Here is a 601-nt window from a genome sequence, read left to right as displayed (position 1 = left end):
GTGCCCACCCTGCGCGTCCTCCTGCTCCCGCCGTCTTCCCGGGACCTACGTGACGGCGGGGGGGCCGGGCCGCCGGGCAGGCGGGAGGAGGGGCCGGGTGCCGTGCCCCGCCCCGGGCGTGCGCGCGCCGCCTGTGTCCGTGCCCGGCCCCGCGCCGGGTGCCCTGGGCCGCAGCACGCCAGCGACCCACTGCTCAGGGTCACGATCTGCGAACTCCCCGGGCCTGCTGCTCGGGTCACCGCCTTCTAGCGCCCCCAGGCCCCCACATCTCTACCTCCCAGTTCCCACGCACCCACTGTTCCTATGAGCCCCTCTCCCACAGTCATCTCCACCCTGCTCCATCGCTTGGGGTAGACAGGCCACTTCCAGGGCAGGAGGGGTCACCTACCAGAACCCCCATAGCACAGCACCCACCTAAGCTTTTGGACGTTACCTTAGAAAATCCCTTCTGTTGCCCCTTAAAGTCCAGTGGACAGATATTGGGGAGAATCAAAACTGGCTACATAATTTGGGTGGCCGTCAAATTAAAAACGTGGTGCTCATTTAAAAAAGATTGAGCCCTCCCCTATTTGGCTCAGCGGTTAGAGCATCGCCCGTGGGC

Source organism: Molossus molossus, unplaced genomic scaffold (assembly GCF_014108415.1).
Source record: "Molossus molossus isolate mMolMol1 unplaced genomic scaffold, mMolMol1.p scaffold_m16_p_17, whole genome shotgun sequence".
Classification (NCBI taxonomy): Eukaryota; Metazoa; Chordata; class Mammalia; order Chiroptera; family Molossidae; genus Molossus; species Molossus molossus.
This window is presented reverse-complemented; position numbering follows the sequence as displayed.